Source organism: Xenopus laevis, chromosome 4S (assembly GCF_017654675.1).
Source record: "Xenopus laevis strain J_2021 chromosome 4S, Xenopus_laevis_v10.1, whole genome shotgun sequence".
In the NCBI taxonomy this organism is placed as follows: Eukaryota; Metazoa; Chordata; class Amphibia; order Anura; family Pipidae; genus Xenopus; species Xenopus laevis.
In genome coordinates this window covers 95,907,266-95,929,905 of record NC_054378.1, presented here as the reverse complement: position 1 = coordinate 95,929,905, position 22,640 = coordinate 95,907,266, and positions in this window count along the sequence as shown.

Here is a 22,640-nt window from a genome sequence, read left to right as displayed (position 1 = left end):
AAAAACTTATGGGGCAGTAGCAACTATAAAAAAAGAATAATTTTCTTCTGATCTCAAAGAAACAGATACACCGTACACTGAATTTATAACTAGACTTGCATCTCAGGAAATGTAATTTGCTGCAAGTTTTTATCTGACTTCAAATCTTTATTTTTAAAAGATGGAAAATTCAATTTTGCACACAAATGGTCTGTTTTTAACAATATTTGCTGAAGCAAAACTTTCCTCTTACTTGCAAAAAAATGACTGTCTGAATTTATTTTTGATACTGGGTCATTAACTATCACGGTAACATTAATAGTTTTGTTTAATGTTGTGAGCCAGTGAAGGAAGTATTGCAACAAATATGAGTTGTATATTTAATAATATTGCTCATCCATCACTTAGACTGAAAAAGTTTTTTTTACTTTCAGAAGGGAACATATAAGAAATATCAAATACCAGTTCCTATTTAAGTTTTACTCTTAGAGGTGCCAAGGTGCTTCTCATGGCAATGCATGAAAACATGATGCAACTGGCAGGTCTGGCAAAACAAATGTACCAACTAAAATTGGCAGCAAATATATCTGAATGACCAATGATTTCATTGCCAGTGAGGGATCATGAACTGCTGGGGAGGATGGGAAAAAATATTGGGCTTCGGAGGGATATTGAGGAATATTTTATAATGAGCATTTTCACCAAATTTCCTATGGGTGAAAAAATTGTTGCACGTTAAAACAAATTTGTCATACTGCATTGCACAAAAAAAAATTGTCACCCATAATCTTCAATGCATTTTGGCAAATTTTCACATTTTCGCAAATTTTTGGCGAATCGAAATGGGTCCGATTTTGAATTGCACCAAGTACAACAATGCAGGTTGCAACATTGATCACTTATGCATGCATCACATCAGGAATCACCAGTGCCAATGACAGTTACAGTCTAAATTGTAACTAAACTCACAAACTTTAAAACCCCAAATGTCATTACATTTTTTAAAATATCTGAATATAAAAAGTCCAATTACATCAGTACAACTTCTATAGCTCCTTAACAACTTTTACTTTTAAGGTTTCAGTGCTTTCTTTCTCATTTTTAGAACTTTAAAGACATGTAGGAAAACCACACATTTTTCGAGATTTGAGGAACAAAATTGCAATTTGATTGTTAGTAAACGGCCCCTTAGTACATTTACCCCTTCCTGAGTTTTTTAATACTAAGGACAGGACCTGAACAGGACAACAGTCAGGACTCATGAATAAATAATCTGTAGAGTAAAATGATGGGAAACTCATAAGTGCTGTGGCCAGTTTAATAACAGCTAAATCAGATTTTGCCTACTTGAAAAAGTGTTGCAAAATTTGCAGTAAACTACAGGTTTAGTTGCACTTAGTCTCTGCACTCTCTCCAGCTCATTTATATCCCTCTTAGGGACTGGAGTCCAAAACTGCACTGCATACTCCAGATGAGGCCTTACCAGGGACCTATAAAGAGGCAAAATTATGTTTTCATCCCTTGAGTTAATGCCCTTTTTTATGCAAGACAGAACTTTATTTGCTTTAGTAGCCACATTACTAACAATTGATTAGTGATGGGTGAATTTATTTGCCAGGTGCAAATTTGCGGCAAATTTCCACGTTATATTTTTTTGTAATATTTTTGATGCCAGCGTCAAAATTCATGTTTTCAATTTTAACGGGAGAAATTCGGCCATCGCTGCAATTGATGCACGTCTAAATAATTTTGATGCCCATTTGACTTCAATGGGACAAATTCACCCATCACGAACAGAGACCTGTGTACCCCCTCCTGCCTGCATTCAACTGTATATAATAGGGGTGGCGTGGAGGAGTCATATAAGCTATATGGGCAGGGCTGTTCTGTTTTAGTTTAGTTCCATTGTGTTTACATGAGCGTTAAATTGATATTGATTCTGCCAATCATCCATGGATGTAATAAATACAAATTGTTATAGCAATACACTGTAAACACACCACTTAGCTTAGTCTTAAAACTATTAAAAAACTAAATTTAGCAAAAATGTAAATTGGGTTTTATCCCATGAAAACTGTTGCCTGTCTTCTTGATAGAGGGATGATTTAAAATGAAATGCCCTAAGCATATAATCCGAATCTAATTGTACCAATCTCTGTTTGTATTCCGGCATAGTAATTATGATTAAAGAGGGAGTAATTGATGAAATAATGGAAACTATATCCTCTAAGGACCAGAGAAATAGGCAGGTAAACCATCAGTCTGATGATGTTACAAAGCCTGAATTACAAGACCCCAGTATGACTATAATTAAATGCATCACCAAGCATAAGAGAGCAAACATTAATCCTTTTACTGACATTAATTAATAATGTGCCCTAAAATGTGATCCTCTCCTATTCACTCCCACATAAATATTTGTGTACATGTAACTCAGGGAATATGTATTTCTTTCTTTTCAAACTAACACACTGTTTGTGATAGCTTAGCCTGTAATTACAATACTCAAATACTAAAAACTATACAAAAATTATTGGTGAACACAATTTGCCTTTGTTTGTTATAGTTTATACAGGAGCAGTGGTCACGGCCATGTTGTAGCCCCCACCCTTTCCAGCTACAGTAAAGTGATCCCAGTGATGGCCAATAAAATGGCAACCATCAGTGTTTCCTCCAGGAGGCAAGATGAGAACCTTGCCTCAGACGGCAGTTATTAAATTTGGCACAGAGAGCATAATTCTCTCTAGTCATGCAGCTCCCAATTGATCCCCACTGGCTATGTAAAGCTAAGCAATATGTATTTTTAGGGTTTAGTTCTTCTTTAAGCTGAAACATTATTTCTAATTCTTGCTATTGCCACCACAATCAAAAAGTAGGGCTTATGCAAGAGCATCCAGCTGTGTTCTGCAGCTCTCACCGGGCTGGTGCCCTGTCCTTACCACCAACACAGCAGAAGCACACCAACATATACTGGCAGATGCCTTTATCACATTTTATTGCAGAAGCTAAGTACATTTGTTGTTGGACTTAACACCTCATACATACTTTAATGCTAAGCAAGCAACACTTTATTCATTGGGGGGGGGAGCACAGATCCCTGCACTCTGTCTTTAAACCAGAGATCTGTGGCATTTTTTTAATGAACATGGTGCAAAATAAAGAAAATATTGCAAATTTGGTTCTTTGCACCCTTTAATGATTTTTATAAATAACCCCCACAGTCTCTTCCTATGTAAAAGATATTGCCATCTCTGACATTTATGTAAGTTCCAACAATATATATATATATATATATATATATATATATATATATATATATATATATATATATATATATATATATATATAAAATGAAGGAGAAGAAGCAAAGTTATTGGGGGAATGCAATAAAGGGCAAATGTTTGCCCCATGCAATAACCCATAGCAAGCAATAAGATGTTTGCCTCTAAACAGGTGACCAGTAGATGCTACATTGCACCTTTGATAACTTAACCTCATATATATATGTATGTATGTATGTAACCTATATATGTGTGTGTGTATATATATACAGTATATTAATGGCACAATAACCAGCAAAAACCCTGTCTCTCTATCTCTAGAAAAAAACCTCTCACAACTATCTCTAGAATGTGTTAAAACACAACAGATATGAAGAATAATAATAAGTACTACTGTAACCAATAGTTTGGCACCCTGTTACAATTATATAAATAACAGAGCTTTTCCTTTGCCTGTGAGAATCCCATGGTTCCTAACACTGCTTTTCTGTTACTTTGTGCTACTCTGCCCTTGTTTGACCTGCGCAAAGCAGTCTGTTTTTAGTTTGAGAATGCCATGTGATGGTTCATACTGACAGCCATTGCTGAATGGTATTGGCAGGTAATTTTACAGGAAATGATTACCCACCTTTATGGCACAACACCATAGTCATATTATCTAAAAGTAATCTATTATCTTCATTTTTAGGATTTCTTCTACAAAATCTATTACTCTTATCCTCCATTAAATGCAGTTACAATTTTATCAATTTTCCATGGTCCACTCACTTGTTTTCTGGTCCCAGACCTACTTTAAATCACATCCCATCTTTTTACTTTTTTCTTTACCTGTCTACCTGCTACCAATATATAGTATATACCATCATATATAAAGGGTACAGTATATACCATTCACATAGTAAATATATTAGTGGTCAGTTATATAGAACCTGAGGCCGACATATGTTCATTCAGAGGGCACTTTGGCCACTGCTTCTGGTGCAAAGTTCAATGCACAGCCTTTGTTGGGACAGGCCAGCCACAGGGCCCTTCACCACTCCCAAACTTGACAGGTAGGGGTTATATATATCTTGCCACCCTCCCATCCTATATAAGTACGGTGCTGCCGAATGCATTCATGGGTCCATCCACTCTGTTTAGGAGCGCAGAGACTTGAAACAATTAATTTAGGCAGATGGCAAACTGCAACAAAAATAGCAGATTGCACCAAATGGAAATGATGTGAAGAAGAATACACAAAGTGGGGAATAGGGATGTAGCGAACTGCCGATTTGGTGTTCGCGAACGCCGTTCGCGAACACCTGCAAAAAATGCGAACGTTCGCGAACAGTTCGCGAACTTCGAACACCCGCTAAAATCGTTCGATTCGAACGATCGAAGGATTTTAATCGTTCGATCAAAGGATTTTCATTCGAATCGAACGATCGAAGCCATTCGATCGAATGCTTTTCATTCGATCGAATGCTTACAATCGTTCGAACGAATGGAAATCGTTCGATTTTTTAGCGGTCGAAGGAATTTGAATGGTCGAATGGTCGAACGATCGAACGCGAACTCAAAATGCGAACGTTCCCAAACGTTCGCGAACATTCGGCGGACGCGAACGGTCGAAGTTTGCGTGAACTAGTTCGCGGGCGAACATGTTCGCTACATCCCTAGTGGGGAAAGCACTAAATTAAGTGACTGGTGGGGTAAAAATAAAGGATAATTTACAACCGCAATTGCATATGACAACCACAAGTCATTTCATGCATTGACGCCATTTATTAAATGTACTTGCCTCTAAAGATGCTTCTTGCACTTCCCTATAGTTATGCTCAGTGACAGTTCTTCTGTCCTGCCTCCAATCCTAAATTGCATGCAAGGTCACTTATTGACATAATGGAACAGGAGTTATACCACTTTCAAAATGGTGGTACTTACAAGTATCTTACCTTAGGCAGTTACAAATCAGAAAGATTATCTATGAGCAGAAAACCCTACCAGACATCTTTCTGGCAGCAAATTGGATAACAAGGGTGTCCGAGACTTTGGTGAGGTGCATGGGGAACGCTGTGAAAAATATGTTGTGGGTAGAGGATTGTCTGGTGTTACTAAAGGGAGGGTTAGTGCTTAAAGCAAGAACACCTACATGCCTCCTCTTTCTCCATCCAAACTTCTAAATTGCCTGATAAGCTCTTTTAACAAAGGCATAGTAAATAATGGGGAAAATGTGGGCAATATACAGCACATAGAAAGAGAACATATAAAGGAGATAAAATAAACATGACAAAAATGTTGGGATAAAAGATGAAATGTGCAATGAAAGGACCTGAAAAATTCAGGGTAAGTGAAAAACCAATGCAAATACACTGATAATAAACTAATAGTAAACAAACCATACACACACTTAGGGGGTGATTTAACAATGTTCAAATTACATTTTTGCCACAACTGGAATTCTTTTGCACAAAAACTCACAAATTCTAATTATATTTTCAAAAACTCAAATGTTTGGTATTTATTAAGCACAAAAAAAACGCAAAAACTTAAATGTAAAACTTTGGCATTTAAAAGCTTCATGTACAATTAAATTGGATTGTTCTAGGCAAAAAAAAAAGATTTTCAAGGTTTTTTTGAGCTTGTAAACTCACAAATTAGAATTTTTCGAGTTTTCCTTACAGTTGTATTCAATCAAGGTATATATATATATATATATATATAAGGATTTTTTTAAAAAATAACCAAACATTCAAGTTTTTTAGATTGTGAGTTTATTCAAAGTAGAAAAAAACTCTAAAATCAGACAAATTAGATTTTTGATAAATAAGCTCATTAGACAAGTACTCGCATATACATATGGAATTATTGAATAAACGTATAGAATTCCTTTCTTCACAGAATTCTTTACAGCTTTATTTCTTGATGTAATAGTAATCTTTTTGCTTTTGTTGAAAAGCAATCAGATTTCCTATTATTCTATAGCTGTACAATATATCAAGTTTTTTTTGTTATAAAAATGGCCTTTAGCCTTCCATCTGGAATTAACGTGCTCCTGTGGGAGGGCAGCTATTAAGGTTAAACCTTCCTTACAGCATGACTTGCAATTCAAACGTTGACTCTTTCTTACTGTTGCAATCGCCAACTTAAATGGCAGCTTTTGACATTAACCTCAGTTCTTAATTGTATTTGGCTCTTCGGTACCCACTGTCTGTCCCAAGCATAGTCAGCAAATTCATATATCCAAGGCTCTTTCATAACCAACAAGGTTTTAATTGTGATGTGTTTTACTTTCTGCATGAGATTTGCTTAACTTTTTTGAAGTATCATTCCAAAGTTTGATAAATGAAATAATTAAATGCAACCTGAATTAATATTCTCTTAACTGAGCAAATATAATATTATGAAAACATAGTTTTATACCATATGACTTTTTTTTTTTAAAACATATATTAATACATTCTTTTTTAAAATGTATTTCTTAGCCTGTAAATAATGCTTGTATTTCAGTTTGTATTTCAGGAAAGAATTGTGTCATGATGATCATTCAAAAATGCTTCTTAAATATTCTATATTTTCAATATCTTTTAAATGAATTTTTCTTTGCTTATGGTTTTTTCTTGTCTGCTCCATGTTCTTTGGTTAAATGCTGTACCTGTACTATGATTAAGAAACGTACGTCAAACTTACTATTTAAAAATCCATTTTTAACAAAAAAGGGAGCAATTTAATACAGATAAGTGGAATCAAGTTGCAATACAATAAGTGAATTGTGGGCAAAATCATGGTAATTTGTTTATATAGTTAATATAGTGAAATATTACTTTCTAATTATCCACAATAACAGCCTGGGACTTATCATTTCTATTTCTAATATTTTCCCTTTAATATAATATATTATAAGATACAAAAATGATTGTTCCCTATAATTGTTTTTACAAAAAGCTTGTGGCTTATTTTCTTTTGTTTTTGGGTCATGAAAATGTATTATTTATTGAATACAATAGTTTGTATTGGGGTTTTGTTTAGAAAACAAATACAAGTTGGCAAAACACAGCATAGCTAATAGAAAACATATTGCATTACAACACCGAGGCATCTGCTTTATGGAAATATTTTAACACATACAAGATAAAAAATAAAAGTATGTTAACTAAAATGAATCATGCTCATTTCTTGGTGCTACTGGTCTTCTTAATAGTTTATTAAAGGAGATGCAATGCTAATGAATATAAGCATTATAATATCTGCATATAATACAGGTATTTATGATAATAAATGCAGCTGGGAAGATGGTCAAAATGCAGTCTGATGCAGTGAATTCATAGCATACATTGTATACATAATAGGTTGAAAAAAGACACATCCATGAAGTTCAACATTTTAAGTCTATAAATAACCTGTCTACCTGCTAGTTGATCCAAAGGAAAGCAAAAAAACCCCATTTGAAGACTCTCCAATTTGCCTCAGAGGGGGGAAGAATTCCTTCCTGACTCCGTGATAGTAATCCGACTAGTCCCTGGATCAACTTGTACTATGAGCTATCTTCCATAACCCTGTATTCCCTCCCTTGCTAAAATGCCACCCCACCCCTATTTAAAGCTAATGCTAATGTAACAGCCTGTACAACTGATTCAGGGAGAGAATTCCACATCTTCACAGCTCTTACTGTAAAAAACCCTTCAAGTATAACAAATTTAAGCATCCTATAGTTGCTATGGATTACACAGCTAGGGCAAGCTCTCCCCTCCTAGGACTTAATGGTCAAAAGGTGAACAGTCATGTGTATACAGTTTGGTACTGTAGCTCTACATGTAATACTAATATAGAAGATGATCCACCCATAAAATAGCTACAGCTTTGCCCGTTTTTCTCATGGGTTAATTCGTCAAAACTTGCCCTTATTGATTCATAATATTAACCCTAATTATGACAACAAATGTTGGAGAGGGTGCGATACTCCCGGCACTTTATACCACATGTGGTGAGAGTGCCCTCAAATACTGATGTTTTGGAAGTCGATATTTCAATTCCTGCACGATGAGCTAAACTGGACTTTACCCTTTGAGCCTCAAATAGCTCTGCTTAATGCTTTCCCTTTTTCTGTGAAACCGCCACAACGGAAATTGCTGTTTCAGATATTTACTGCTGCTGCTACAATCATATCAAGAAAATGGAAATTGAACGCTACTTATTCTCTTCAGGAGCTCTTTACTCTACTTTCCACTCATGAGCAAATGGAGGCGATGGCATCCACCAATGACAATAAGAGAGAGGCCCATGATGTCATATGGTCACCTTTGCAGCGATTTAGGTCTCACAGCCAAGCCGCACAGCATATCTTGCATCCGACCCATTCTATATCCCATTCTCAATCTGGTGCAACAGATATTTCGCATTAAATAGGGGATCACCCCTTAGATCTGCCTATCAGTTTTTTTTAAAAGAGCATAAAAGTTAACTTTTCTTTTTTTTTATGTATTCTTTTGTGTTTTTATGCTTATTTCTTACTGTGATTTCACTATAACCAGAATAGTGATGCTTGACTCTGCTGTAATTTGTACTTTTATACTTTATTGAGCCCAGAGAATTGTGTACCAGTTCTACTGCGTTCCTTTTGTATCGCTGTCTGTGATATTCAATAAAGCATCTTTCTGGTTAAAAAAAAACTTGCCCTTATTCATTACTATCAAAATTATTACTACCAAAATTACATAGTAACATATGTCCATCAAGTTCAACCTTTTAACTTTTTTTAACCTGGCTAGCTGCCAGTTGATCCAGAGGAAGGCAAAAAAAAAAACCTCTCCAATTTGCCTCTGAGGGGGAAAAAATTCCTTCCTGACTTCCAAAATGGCCTAGTGCCTGGATCAACTTGTACTATGAGCTATCTTCCATAACCCTGTATTCCCTCACTTGCTAAAAAGTCACCAAACCCCTTCTTAAAGCTATCTAATGTATCAGCCTGTACAACTGATTCAGGGAGAGAATTCCACATCTTCACAGCTCTCACTAAAAAAAACCCTTCCAAATATTTAGGCGGAACCTCTTTTCTTCTAATCGGAATGGGTAACCTCTTGTCAGCTGGAAAGACCTACTGGTAAATAAAGCATTAGAGAGAATATTATATTATCCCCTTATATATTTATACATAGTTATCATATCACCCCTTAAACGCCTTTTCTCCAGCGTGAACATCCCCAATTTGGCCAGTCTTTCCTCATAGCTAAGATTTTCCATACCTTTTATCAGCTTAGTTGCCCTTCTCTGTACCCTCTCTAATACATGTCTTGTCTGACCAAAACTGTATAGCATATTCTAGATGGGGCCTTATTAGCACTCTATACAGTGGAAGAATGATGGCTTCCTGCCATGACTCTATGCCCCTTTTAATACAGCTCAAGACCTTATTTGCCCTTGATGCTGCTGACTGGCATTGCTTGCTACAGCCAAGTTTATCATCTACAAGGACTCCAAGGTCATTTTCCTTTTCCATAATGGATTTGCCTAGTGCAGTCCCATTAAGGGTATAAGTGGCTTGGATATTTTTACATCCCAGGTGCATGACTTTACATTTATCAACATTGAATCTCATTTGCCACTTAGCTGCCCAGATTGCCAGTTTGTCAAGATCGTGCTGCAAGGATGCCACATCCTGGATGGAATTAATTGGGCTGGATAGTTTTGTGTCATCTGCAAACACTGATACATTACTTACAATACCCTCCCCTAAGTCATTAATAAGCAAGTTATAAAAAAAAGTTAAAAGTGGACACAATACCGAGCCCTGAGGGACCCCACTAAGAACCTTACTCCAAGTAGAGAATGTACCATTAACAACCACCCTCTGTACCCGATCCTGTAGCCAGTTTCCTATCCATGTGCAAAATGACTTCATTAAACCCAACAGACCTTAGTTTAGAAAGCAGTTGTTTGTGGAGCACGGTATCAAATGCACCAAAAAGATCACATCTACTGCCCCCCACTGTCCAGCATCTTACTTACCTCATCATAAAAATTTTTTTGTCTGACATGACCTATCCTTCATAAAGCCATGATGATTGCTGCTCATAATGCCATTCACTAGGACAACATTTTGAATGTGATCGCTTAACAAGCCTTCAAATAATTTGCGCACCACAGATGTCAAATTTACTGGCCTATAATTGCCAGGCTGAGATCGTAATTCCTTTTTAAATATTGGAATAACATTAGTTTTTCTCCAATCCATAGGTACCATACCAGATGAAAGTGAATCTGATAAAATCAGAAATAAGGGCTGGTCTAAAACTGAACTAAGCTCTCTTAGAATTCGGGGGTGTATGCCATCAGGCCCTGGAGCCTTGTTTACATAAATTTTACATAAGCTTTATGGATCATATCCCGAGTCAGCCACTGACTAGATTGTGCTAAATCATCAGTGCAGCTATGAAGTTAACCTGGGAACTCAGACTCCTCTATTGTATACATTGAAGAAAAGAACTGATTTAGCACATTTGCCTTTTCTGTATCTGTTACAACCATACTAGTACCATTATTTAATGGAACAACACTCTCAACCTGATATATTTAAAAAACTTTTTGGGGTTTATCTTGGACTCCGTCGCAATACACTCTTCATTTCCTTTCTATTCCTTCCGGATTGCTGATTTAAAACATTTATTATAGTGTTTATATTCATTAAATGCAGCTTCTGTCCCAACAGACTTGTAGTTTTTAAATGCCTTTCTCTTCTTTCCTATTAACTTCTTTACTTCTATATTAAGCCACATAGGGTGAGTCTTAGCACTTCTACATTTACTCCTTAAGGGAATAAATTGAGAACAGTAATGGTTTAATATCATTTTAAATGACAACCATTTTCTGTGTTTTAGCTGAAAACATAATGCCCTGAAGGGCAGCCCTCAAGGCACTAAAATGAGCTTTTCTGAAATTCATGGATTTTGTTGCCCAAGTGTATATTTGTTTTTTGTAGCAGACATTAAACGATATAACATTATGGTCACTATTACCAAGGGGTTCAATGACTTGCACATTTGCTATAAGTTTTGAGATCACTAGATCCAGCATAGTATTTTTTCTGTTGGCTCCTCAACAACCTGTGCCATAAACTCATTGTTACATATATTTTTAGCTTGCGTTCATATATAATGATTTGTTAGCTTTAATGCATCTTTATATAAAAACAGCAAAGATTGTAACGCAAGGAGGCAACCCAAGATTTGAGTCTTAAGGGTTAAGAAACACTTGGATATTCTGGACAAGCATGATATCCAAGGCTATAGTGATATATAGGGGCCAATTCATTAACTTCGAGTGAAGGATTCGAAATAAAAAAACTTCGAATTTCGAAGTGTTTTTTTGGCTACTTCGACCATCGAATGGGCTACTTCAACCTTCGACTACGACTTAGACTTCGACTCGAATGATTCGAACTAAAAATCGTTCGACTATTCAACCATTCGATAGTCAAAGTACTGTCTCTTTAAGAAAAAACTTCGCCCCCTAGTTCGCCACCTAAAAGCTACCAAACCTAATGTTAGCCTATGGGGAAGGTCCCCATAGGCTTGGCTAAGTTTTTTTGGTCGAAGAATAATCCTTCGATCATTGGATTGAAATCCTTCAACAATTCCTTGAAGGATTTAATTGTTCGATCGAACGATTATTTCTTCAATCGTATGATTGCAGTATTTGCGCAAAATCCTTCGACTTCGATATTCGAATTCGAAGGATTTTCATTCCCAGTCGAATATCGAGGGTTAATTAACCCTCGATATTCGACCCTTGATGAATTCGTCCCTAAATCTACAATAAATACATACAGTATATTAGTATTTATAGCTTGTATGTGTATGGAGGGGTTGGTGTGAGTGTGTGTATGTGTGGGAGCTGGCTTTATTTGGAGGGGTTGAATTTTGTGGACATTGGTCTTTTTTAACTCAACTTAACTATGTAACTAACTATGGTGGCAAGTAGCATAGATTCAAATACAGATGTAGTTACTCCAATGAATAATGCCATATACACCATTAGCGCTAGATGAAAATATCATAGTGGTTTCATCTGTGTCATTTTGCCATTGTCATTCACAATGCTATAACGGTCAAAAGGCTGGAACATTGTTAAACACAAAAAAAAGGAGTTTTTGCTTCAAGTTTGTGTTTCTTATGACCAGTCTTCAGATTAGTCATCCAGTATTATATGTTCCTCTTAACTGTTACCTGGAACACAGATGGCTTCAAGGTTGCCCATGTCAACATTTTATATATTTTTTAGGATCCATGACTAGCACCTTAAAAATCTTTGATTAAAAGTGTGGTTGACCCCGAATATCTCAAATAAAATCCTTATAAAAACAATAAACTCATGCAATGTGTTATACATTGAAGAGATACTTACATGCTGCCAAATTAATATTTTCAAAACTTTCCTTCCACGGGTGGGGGGGGATCTGGCACTTGAAGTTTTAACAGATAGTTATTTTTCATGCCAACAGGGATTTTATTTCACATTGCCTGATTAGAAGTGCCGCTTTTCTGGAACCCATCCTATCCCAAGGCATTGGAACATTCTCTTAGCAATTATATGCTGTATCTGTACTGACAACACATATTTTACTAATGCTAAAACATCACAACATCTTGTCTTTGTTTTCAATGACATGAAATAGATGGGAATATTATTTCAGCTCGTAACAACTTGACATGGGTCAGTAACAATGATATCCTGCCCCAGAACTAGATGTAAATATATATTCATGCAATAAGGTGGAAATAAGCAAGAGAACATATTTAATGTCTCAAAGCTTTTTAAGAAAGAATTAGTGTTAAAATGAGCAGCTGGCAAAAAACAAAAACAGATTTTGAAAGCACTAGTTATAGATCTTCTGCTGATAAATGACATTGTTTTTGCTTTGCAGATACCTTTCATTATGATAAACTCTACAAAGCCAACCCAGTTCTATGATAAAGAGATTTAGGCAGGGTTGAGAAGTAGTTACCTTATTAAAGGGTTCTAGTATGGAATTTGATAAATGAAAAGCAAGTAGATTGTGGCAGCCAGCCAGAGGCAAATAAAGAAAAAGAAAGAACGAACACAAATTAACTTGGCTAGAGCAGTGAATATCTAATGCAAAATCCAGCAAATACTGTATATTGCAATACGATAAGGGATCATACTGCAACCTTTTAAAAGTCACTTCTGTTAAGTAAAAAAAAAGGCTTGTCATAACTGTGTATTGGACAGGAATTGCAAAGTTCAATGAGATAGCTGAATACAAATTAATATACCGTAAATATGTTTCCCTATTTGCAGTTGAAGTTAAGAAAACACAAGATGGACAGATCAATTAGTGTATTGCTTTTGTACAGCATTTTGGCATCATGATCTGGATCATAAGGATTAGGAAAGATCTCAAGCACAAAGTATAGGTACACAACAACAATTTCTAACAATTTCTAACATTTTTATACATGTAAGTAGGGAATATTATATTTTATAAAACATATTACTGTTTTGAAATTGTTAAAAAATTGCCCAATTCAAACCAGTCTAATGGTCACTCTTTATCAAAGTGGCTTGTAACAATGCAATTTGAGTTTTTTACTTGCATTAGTTGGAACTGGCACTTATATTGCAGTGTCACCCACTGTAACCTGTAGCTCTTGCTCTTAATAACCTCCTATTTGTTTCTGTATGTTCCCTCCCACTTAGATTGTAAGCTCTATGGGGTTTGGCAGGGCTGAACTTCCTTCACGGGTGCCCCTAGGCCCCATGGTCCTAGATCCCGCCTGAGCACCTCTCTCCCTGATTTGCCCAGTGCATTTTAGATTGAGGCTTGCCGGCATGCCGACCCTAAAATTTTGCCATCCTAAGCCATCCTAAGCCAGGTCTTTGTGGCCTCGCCACAAATATAGGCCTGGGTCTTGGCACTAAGCTCTTTGACAGTAAGTTCTTAATTAGTTATTGTTCTGCTGTTTAGTGCTGCTGCGTCATAAGTAGCGATATAAATAAAAATATACATACATACATACATACATACATCAAGGCAGCACTAGTAGATGGTAGTACAACAAGGTCCTGAATTAAAATGTGAATAAGAGAAGAGAGTAATTATTTCCCTTTACAAATTAAGGAACACAAAAAGGGAAGTACTGGAATACAGAAATATACCATTCTAATTATCCACTTTAACAGCCTGGGAGTTATCATTTCTGTTTCTAATGTTTCCCTTTTAGTTCAATGTAATATAAGAACAATTATTCCCTAAAACTGCTTTAAAAAAACTTGTGGTTTCTTGTTTCTTTTTTTTTTTTTTGAATAAGAACAAGAAAATGTTTATTTTATTGAACACAATAGTTTTGGTTAGGGTTTTGTTTCGAAAACAAGTAAAAGTTGGCTAAATACGGCATAGCTGCATTTAAAATCATTGCATCTTGATGTTTTAAAACATACAATATAAAAATAGCAAGTATGTTAACTGAAATGAATCATTTTCATACAACTAAATTTTTTGGTGCTACTGGTAGTGATGAGCATGGATTTGTGACAAATTTCTGCATTTCTCCATCTGAATTTTTTTTTACAAAACTGCGGCAAAAATCAGCAGCACCAAAATTTCGGAGCAACAAAAAAGTCAGAGACAAAATTGTTACCAAGACTTTTTTGTCTCATTGACTTTTTTGGGGCGTGTTAGGGGCGTGTACTCACCCCCCGTCCAATGTCCTGTAGAGGTGGGGTTTGCTTGTAGAGCTCCGGGGTTCAGTGGGAAGGCATGGCTTTGATACGCCCCTTGAGCCACGTAAGTCTGTATCTTAGCGCCTTCAGTCTTAGCAACGCCACCCAGTGTTAAGCTCAAGAAGTTGCGCCCACTCACAGTGCAGTAGCCAGACAGCGTACAACCGCATCTTGGCATCCAGCGCTATAAGGAGTGCCAGAATAGGCGCTGAACAGAAACTGCTACTGTGCTCGATTAGGGATTGCCTCTAGCCTATGTCACCTATCCCCCGGAACCCACATACCAGGACTTAGTGCAAACTCAGGTATTTCGGAGCAACAAAAAAGCTGTCAGAGACATAATTGTTTTGTTTGTCTCACTGACTTTTTTGAGGCAAATGCATTAAAGTCAATGGGCATTTTTTCTTATGGCGACAATTTTATCTCGGCAACTTTTGCTGCGAAATTTTTCGCAGCTGATTTTTGCCGCAGTTTCGTGAAAAAAAAAATCAGATGGCAAAGTTCAGATTTGTAGAATTTTCACTGTAAATCCATGCCTGGCAAATAAATGTACTCATCACTAAAGGATAGGCTTTAACTGGCAAAGATGAGCAAAGCGTGTGTGTACTGCTGCATATTGTACATTTGCACTTTGCAAGTTTTACAGATCTAGACTATTACTCAACAGGTAAGGTGTAATCCAAATGTGAAAGATGATCCACCCATAAAATACCTACAGTTTATCAACAGAGCTCAACCTTTTTACCTTTTTTTTCTCAACATCAGGATATTGCCCATATCCATTAATAATTTGTTACCAAAGTGTTATACATATTTCCTTGAGGGGGATTATTCTAAATCACTTTCAGCTATGCAGGGTCAATTAACAGTACAAGTGCCCTTTTGGGAAAGCCTATGTAGGCTAAACAATAATCCTACAGTACTAAAGAGTGATATGAAGGAACATTAGAATAATATTACCAATTGTGATTTAATTCAGAAAAAAAGTGACAAAAATTGATAACTGGACATACAAAATGTCACACATCTCAGATAGTTACTTATTTCTGGAAGCTAATTTTTTTAGGTATTTATAAGCATGCTGTCAGGATCAGCCCGGGACATGAACTCTGGTGGTGCTGTTCTGCTCATTGTAGCACTTACCTCATGAGCCACTGGGGGCTCTCGGGACTGGTCTTGAACTATTGTGTCTATTGTTTCTGGTAATCTGCCTGTTTTCCACCCACCTCGTTTACCCTCATGTGTTTCCCATTTCCTAATCACCTTCCCTTTATAAACCCCGCCCTGAGCTTTGCTCAGGGCTGAGTCATTGAATGTATTCTGTTTGTTCCTGACCTGCTATCTGAATCTGAATCTGAATCTGAATCTGAATCTGAATCTGAATCTGAATCTGAATCTGAATCTGAATCTGAATCTGAACCTTGAAAACCTTGTTACCTTGTTTCCTGATTCCTGAAAACCTTGTTACCTTGTTTCCTGAGTGAGTACCTTTGTTCCTGTGTTCCCCATTTTTCCCTCACCATCTGGATACCTCGATTAGCCTTTTCGCCTGTTCCTGCCTTTTGTGTTTCTGTGTTCCGACTGCAATAAACCTACTATTACTTCATCATCATCATGTCTTTGCCTACAATTACCTATGGCTACACTCCTGGGCTCCCACCATATCCACTCCCCTTGGAGTGGCTATCCTCGGTTACAGCGATTCCTCGCTGTGAACGTTACACATGCATTGCTGATTTAAAGGAGAGTTTTAAAAATGGATTCTCCAAATTTAGTCCCCCACCCCCAGTGTTTCAGGGACCCCAGAGGAGACAACACAGCTGTTTAGGAACCACTGCTGTGGAAATGCTGACATGGCCAAAAAGTGGCTTCATTTTACATCTATGATTAAAGGCAGCATGCTGTCCAGATTTGTTTTCCAAATGGCAGCTGTTAGGGTGCACCATGAACCAGAATGCTAAGCATTATCTCTAGGGATGGGTGAATTTGAATCGTTTCATATCGCTAAAAATCCGTCGCTGGCGAAATGTCGCCGACGCCCATTAAAGTCTATGGGCATCAAAAGAATTTTGTCGCACGGCAACTTATTTTTTGATGCATTCTTTTTTTTATTCTACATACAACACCAAACAAGTCTATGGGTGTCATTTTTGCGGAGAAACAAGGCGAAAACATTCACCCAGACCTAATTATCTCTGCTTAATATGTAAAGAGAAGTGTTAAATCTGTAGCCATGTGCCTTTATAACATGTTTTCTCCCTTATATAGCACAGAAATCTGAACTTTTTCTAGCATTTCAGAATTTTTCCAAACAGATTTTGCTATTTAATCAGAGAATTCTATTATGGTTAAATCATGAAGAAAGCATGTACTTTACCTATTGGAATAAAGAGGAAAGTTTATGCTTTCGGCAAACCGCATGCCGTTCTGAACATTAACTGTAGCTTATTGACTTAGGATACAAGCATAATTCAAACAGAGAATTCACAGTGCAATGATCCAAAGTGGGAATCAAATTGTAATTAGGAAGCAAATGGAGACACAAAGGCTATATACACGGTACAGTTACGATAATTGTGCCTAGTGAGATAAGTAAATACGTCAAACATTCCTTGTTTATTGCAAGAGCAGTTTCTAGATAATATGATAAAGGATGGGATGATCCAGTATCCTCTATATGACATGCAATGTAACATTTATCCTTTTAAGCATGAAATTGGTTTTCTGACAGGAGAACACCTTCCTTAGCTCAGAGTGCAAATATTATAATGTAGAGGTAAGGTAAATTTATGCTTTCTTGCTATTTGCATTAAGGATTAAACTGGTGCTAGTGCTCAGCACTGCCACTGAAATCTAACACCCCATAGAGCAGAATAGTGCCCAGTTACACTCTTTTATTCATTACCAGCCTAAAGGTCTCCTTTCAGTTTTCCTTGGCAGATTACCTGAACTCAGCCTTACAGAATAACTGCGCTAAGCATCCAGGGAGGGGCAAATGCAGAAATCAAATTATATATATATATATATATATATATATATATATATATATATATATATATATATATATATATATATATATATATATAGGAATTTTCAACACAATCAGCAAAAACCAGGTTTATTACTTCCAACGTTTCAGTTCCATATTGGAACTTTCTTCAGGGAAACAGAACTCATACACAGTGAACATTTAAAACCACCAAATGGCATCAACTCCCGTTGCTAGGCAACCAAACCTGGAAGTGAATACGATAAACACAATAACCCAAAGCGTACAACCGCATCTTGGCATCCAGCGCTATAAGGAGTGCCATAATAGGTGCTGAACCGAAACTGCTACTGTGCTCGATTAGGGATTGCCTCTAGCCTATGTTGTCACCTATCCCCCGGAACCCACATACCAGGACTTAGTGCAAACTCAGATATACACACTCATTATAGACCAGGACTTAGGGGGTCACGGCATAATGGACATTGAGCAGAGGGGTACGCCTGCTACCCAACATGTGCAATGAGTCACTGGTCCATAGTGAATTAAAAACAAGGTTAAAACGTTTTACACTGTGATTTAAATGGAATACAAAAATAGCATATGATAAGATGGATAAAAGTGAACAGTTGGCAGACATAGCGATACATAAGCATACATCTCATCACAAAGTCCAAAGGGCAATGTAGTGTCTCTTAGTGCAATGCAGGCCCAGGGAGTACTATAAAAAGCATCCTAATGGCAGAGTTTCATTTAGTCCTCGTGGGGCCACTGTATCGAGTCTATGAATCCACCTTGATTCCCTCATCAGTAGGGCTTGATCCCTATTACCTCCCCTAGCCAGGGGTGGTTGATGATCAATTTCCATGCACCTGAAGGTTGGCAGTGTGTGCCCTTTAATCAAAAAGTGTTTGGCGACAGGTTGTAAAGCCTTCCCTTCTTTGAGTGCCTTACTAATAGATGATCAGTGGTTAGCTATCCTTTCCTTTAATGTGGTACATGTCTTGCTCACATAATACATGCCACAAGGACATGTTATAATATACACAATATATGTGGACATACAACCAAGTCTGTGATGGATTTTCAGTCTCTTACCTGTGTGAGGATGGGGAAAGTCACACAATCTGGGCACTTATAGCATCCCAGTTTTTTCTGTGCAGAAAGCCAGCTTGTCTACTTGTTAGGAATCCCCTGGAAGTCAGTCCTAACCAGAAGATCCCTCAGGTTCTTGCCTTTTTTTGTATTGGGATACAAAAAAAGGCAAGAACCTGAGGGATCTTTTTTGGCAGTATAGAGACCAAGTGACTCGTCCATATTCAACATCGGCCAATGTTTCTCAATGCTATCGGTCAATGTGCGAGATGCCGTTGAAAAAGTGGTTGTGAAGATTAAAGGGTTACTTGTTTGCTCATTGTCTTGTAGCGAGATGGTCCGATTGCGTCAGATTCAGCGCCCTGTTTAGTTGTGTGTAGAGGACTTCCTGTGAGTAGTGAGTTGTACTTCCGCTGCGGTTCTCACACTGCTGTGTCAAGACTGATCACAGGTGAGTGGCTGGTAGTTAGGAGCCTTGGTGCTGTATAACACGAGTACAGCGGGTATTTGGGGTTTTGATAGGCCGGAAACATGTTATGCAGAAGAATATTTTAATAATGAAAATTATGGCAATATAACAGATGAACAAAAGATAAAAAATAATATAAGTTCTTACACCAGGCCAGTGGTCAATGGCAGGCAACAATAAAGGCTAGTCCGAGAAACAGGCTGAGGTCGGGGGCAGGCTGATGTCAATAACAAGTCTGTATGGCAGGCCGAGGTCGGAGGCAGGCTGATGGCAGAGGGTAGTCCAGTAAACAAGCCGAGGTCAATTACCAGGAGATCCAACAGAGTGCAGGAAATGGGAAACTGGAGCAGAGAACACAGGCACACAGGAACAGGGAACCGGACGGAGACTCAGGAACAAAAGCAGGAAATCTCTGGTCTGTAAAAACAGGCTGTGACTCTTAATGATCAAGCACCTGGGCATGGTTTGCAACAGGCTTATAAAGCCCCTTAATTGGCAACCTATACACACCTGTGTTTGATGAAGGAGGAGGAGTTGAGCAAACACATAAGGAAACCAGAGTGTCTATCAGCAATTCTGTAGTGTCCAACCTCAAAGGTCTCCAGTGGCTCAGTGAGGTAATGCAGGAACTTAAAAGTATATAGTCTAGAGTTCGATTCCAGGTAGTTAATGACATGTTGTTACGTATAACCCTTAGGAATTGTGAGTATGGTATACCCCGAGTAGTGGGTGGAGGGTGGTGACTTGAAGCATACAAAATGGAATTATGATCCGTCGGTTTCCTGAACAACCGTGTGCCCAAAGTTGAGTTTTCCAAAAATATGTTCAGGTCCAGGAAATCAATGTCATTTGTACTATGGTTCAGGGTGAGTTTAATGGGGCCATCAAGTGCATTCAAACCCTGACAGAAGGATAGGAGTGCCTCCTCCGTGTCTGTCCATATCAGAAACAGGTCAATTATGTAGCGAAAGTACATTAGTATTGACTGTCCCAAATGTGGGAGAATGTTTGACGTCTCATATTCCAACATAAAGATGTTGGCATAGGATGGTGCCAGCGCACTTCCCATAGTTGTGCCAGAGACTTGCAGATAGAACTGTCTCTCAAATTTCTTGACAAAATAAGTTCCAACAGATGAACAAGAAAATCGATGGGTATTCCCTTGGGCGGTGTGGAGGACCAGGCCCTATGGCAGGCTTGGATCCCCTGCTCATGCAGGATGAGAGTATAAAGACTCTTAACGTCCATGGTAACAAGTATGCTATTGTTAGGAATACTGGTCAGCTCATTCAGTCGTCTAATTACATGACTAGAGTCTTGAGTGTATTACTGCATCGCCCGCACAAGAGGTTGAAGGTACAAATCTACAAATTTGGAAATAGGCTGGTACAGGGAGCCTACTGCAGAGATGATTGTCCATCCAGGAGGGGCATAGAGAGACTTGTGGACCTTAGGTAGCGTATAGATGATAGGCATACGTCGGTGATCTGTAATCAGAAAATTGTAGGAGTTCTGGTCAAGCCATCCAGCATTTCTGGCTAGAAGTATGTAGTCATCCAGTTACCTTTTAAACTTAGTGGAATGGTCTCCTGGAAGCAGTCGATATGTTTCATCGCCGGAGAGCTGGCCCAAAATATCACTTCGATAGTATGAATAGTCCAATAGTACAATAGCGCCACCTTTGTCCGCTGGTCTAATTACTAAATCTCTGTTGCTCTTAAGGGTTTTGATGGCCTGTCGTTCATTTGGGTTGAGGTTGTGGTATGGCTGTAGTTTGTCCTTCATATTACTGACATCTCGAATATTTCTGAATGTTTTGATAGTTGTGGGTGGATTAGGTGGGTTATAGTTGCTTTTAGCCCTAAAATTAGGGATGATGAGATTGGGGGAATTCTTAAAGTGTTCTTTAAGCTTCAGCTTTCGCTGGAACTTATGTACATCCACCAGAAGGTCAAACATATTGGGGGGGAACACTTTTGGGAAAAATTTTGGGTTCCTATTATCAGATCCAGTTTCAGAATCAGTGGTTAGTCCGAACTATCACAGTGTTAAGTGTCCTAGGCATCCGTCTTCTCCTACAGAGAGGTGCCCTATAGTTATCAGCTCTGAGGCCCATCAGCCACCCATATACACTTTTAGATTTGTAGTCATCAGACACTTTCTTTAGTTTATTTTGTCTGAATGTAGTCAAGTCCTGTTTGTACTCGTCGACTACTTTCTGAAGTTTGTCAAGCCAGTCTGTAGAGGAGTCAGATTTCAATGTCTCCAAATATTGTCCTTCCAGAAGCCCAATTTCCTCTCTGGTTGTAGATAATTCCTTTCCCATCTGCTCCATGACTAGTAGAATCAGGTCAAACGAGCATCTATTCAAAATTCCACACCACTTAGCACAGAAATCAGGGTTGTTGCGACCCAAGGTGGGGATGTTGCTTATTCTATACCCCCTTAGAATAAGTCGTTGTCTGTGGTAGTTCGACCTTTTTAAGTTCAATAATTTGTGGTAACTGTCAATACAACATTTATTCACAGCAATATCCAAAGGGGGCTCAGTGAATAAGATTTTATCCGCATCTTGTGTAGTGAAAGAAAAGTCCAAGTTGTTGTCAGTTGGTAGTTGTGATAAGCCCTCAGCCATCTCCGGGGGGTGCGGATGTTGTTATGGTATGCTATGAATATTAGGCTGCTTCCAATGTTCAGTATGCTTTAGTGGAACCAAGCCGGTTCCCAAAATAAACCTCTGTCAACATAAAAAACAAAATATACAAAAAAGGCGTACCGCACTCACAGGGAATACTTGTGAAAAATCCAAATATAATGAAAAAATTTAACATTTCGAACGCCAACTATGCTCTTTTTCAAGGATAACAAACCGGAATGTGACCATCACAAACTGCTAAATACCCTCCCCAGAAGTAGGGCAACCTCTGTAAACAAACATACAGTGTGTTGAAGATATAAAAAATCTAACACCAGTGTAATGTAGAAAAAACCTTATACACAAACATAGAATCAGTTACCATGACAGGTCGCTCCATGTCTATCTATCTATCTATCTATCTATCTAAATCTACTGGCTCCATATTAGGAATGGGATCTTGTAATATCGCAACAG